Raw genomic sequence first — 2,590 nt, 5'->3', positions numbered from 1 at the left:
GGGTGGGTTGTTGGGGGGTGTGGACCTGACCAGGTAGTCATGGAGGGAATGGTCTTTGCGAAAAGCGGAAGGAGGTGGGGAGGGAAATATATCCCTGGTGGTGGAGTCCGTTTGGAGGTGGCGGAAACGTCAGCAGATGATATGGTTAATGCGAATTTTGGTAGGGTGGAAAGTGAGGACCATGGGGGTTCTGTCCTTGTTACGGTTGGAGGGGTAGGGTCTGAGGGCGGAGGTGCGGGATGTGGATGAGATGCGTTGGAGGGCATCTTTAACCACGTGGGAAGGGAAATTCCGATCTCTAAAGGAGTAGGCCATCTGGTATGTTCTGTGAGCAGATACGGCGGAGGCGGAGGAATTGGGAATACGGGATGGCATTTTTGCAGGAGGTGGACTGGGAAGAAGTGTAATCCAAGTAGCTGTGGGAGTCGGCGGGTTTGTTAAAAAAACCTCAGTCGGTTGTGAACAGGCAGTGACACAATGTGAGTATCACTGGACTGGTTAAATGATAGCAACTGAGACACACACACACACCTGTCTCTTGTGGTTACAGGATTGCAGACCAGCTAAACACAGAAGGAGTGAAACCCCTTGAATCCCATTGTCCGGTCACTCATTAATGGTCTTAATGGCTCCCTGTGTAAACTGATAATGCCATGCACCATAAGAATCCATTGATGAAAGTGAATCCCACTGCTGTTGTATCTGTGAGCTCTGTTCTGCCAGCTCTCACATAGAGGCCATCAGTGGCCTGCAAATGACACATCGTCACTTGTCAGATACCTCCCAAGGTGACCATAAGTCCTTGGAAGGAGCCAGAAGATAAACACAAAATCACAGAAGAAATGTTACAGTGCAGAAAGAGGCCATTCAACCCATCATGCAGGTACTAGCTCATCAAAGGTTCCAGGGCACAGTGATTTTGATGGCTACTACCAGGGCAGTGGGTGGGGTTTGTGGAAGGGGAAGTCAGTGGCATGATGACATAGAATCAGAGAATCATAGAATCCCTACAGTTTGGAAACAGGCCATTTGGCCCAACAAGTCCACATCTACCCTCTGAAGAGTAACCCACCCAGACCCTCTCCCCTATCCTATTATCCATTTCCCCTGCAATAAGAACACAGGTTTCAGTGACTAGCTGCTGGATTGACACAGCCTCATGTTCTACAGATTCCCCAGTATGTCCATGTACCTCTAACTTAGGACACTGAGCTTACGCTGAGGGTCTGGTTCCATAGCTTTGCTATCCCTTGTTTCTCTGTCTCTGTCTCTCTCTTTCTGCTGCCCTTTGCTTGGCTGGGGCTCTGCCACTGCTGCTGAGAATGTTGACCTTCATTGTCACTAACTGCAAGAAAAACTTCTACGCGCTGAACTCTCTTGTCAGCTACTGTCTTCCATGTGCTCAGCGGCACCCTGCATTATGCCTCACCCATTTTGCATGATGCAACGGAGTTGACGACCTTTGCACTGGCCATTCACGTTCAGACCACTAACGCAGCAATCTCTCCACATCCAAGTCAGCCAGGTGCCAACGGCAGTGGGACCCTTTCAGTCATGCTCCACTTCGTGGCTCTGCCACCATGGACTGGCTCCCATTGGTGATGTCACCTGCACTCGGCCTGTCTCGGGTGCCTCAGCAAAACCTCAACTGGCTAATAACAAACTCTCAAATCAGCTTGCCACCTGTTTTAATTTGCCTCTCTGCATAATGACAGAAAGTTGCTGGGTCACCCTCCCCTATACTGATGAAACTAGTTGGCAACAAGAATGACAACATGAAACTGGTACATTGACTGGTGGTACAATTTTTAATGCCAGCCAGCCTCTGCAACTGGGAGGAATCTAAAACTTCAGAGTGTTGGTGTTAACTTGTTGGGCCGAAGGACCTGTTTCCATACTGTAGGGAATCTCTAATCTAATCTCTCCTGCTCTTTGTCTCTGTCTCTCGGAAGGTCCCTATCTCTCTCTCTCTCTTTCTCTCTCACTCATTCTCTCTGATAACTGTCTGTCAGCCTATCCTTCTATGTCACCTTTTGTCACAGTATTTCTCTTAGTTTTTCAGCTATAACTGTCTAAATCTCTCTCTCTCTCTCTCTCGACCTTCCACCTGCCTTTCTTTCTGACTTTCTCTCGTCATTTTTTCACTCCCTCCTTTCTCTTGCTAAAATTGACTCTGAGTAATATTATCACTGCCTTACAGCAGTGAGCCAGAGTCATTCAGCAGATGTTGATGCTCAAAAACAGGAAGTAGGCAGTAAATCTGCAGAGCAGAACTGAATTCTGGGATGAGTGTTTGCCCTGGGGATAGCTAACACTACAGTATTAGTTAAGCATGGTTTCAGCATGTCAGAGACATTAAAGCTTTGTTGTACAGCAATTCTTTATTTCTGTTTTCTTAACATTCAGACTTTGCTGAGTACCACCAAGCAATAATCTGGCACCTCAAATGGCTCCCTTTTTGAAAATCAAATGGAGTTTGAGGTATATCATTTGGCTGTCGAGATTGGATTGTAAATAAATATCCTATTCTCCCAGTCGGTGATACGGGAAAACATGAGGCAGGGAGAGGGATTCTCTGTTTCCAGAGAGA

Source organism: Chiloscyllium plagiosum, chromosome 29, assembly GCF_004010195.1.
Source record: "Chiloscyllium plagiosum isolate BGI_BamShark_2017 chromosome 29, ASM401019v2, whole genome shotgun sequence".
Lineage (NCBI taxonomy): Eukaryota > Metazoa > Chordata > Chondrichthyes > Orectolobiformes > Hemiscylliidae > Chiloscyllium > Chiloscyllium plagiosum.
Note: the sequence above shows the minus strand (reverse complement) of the source record.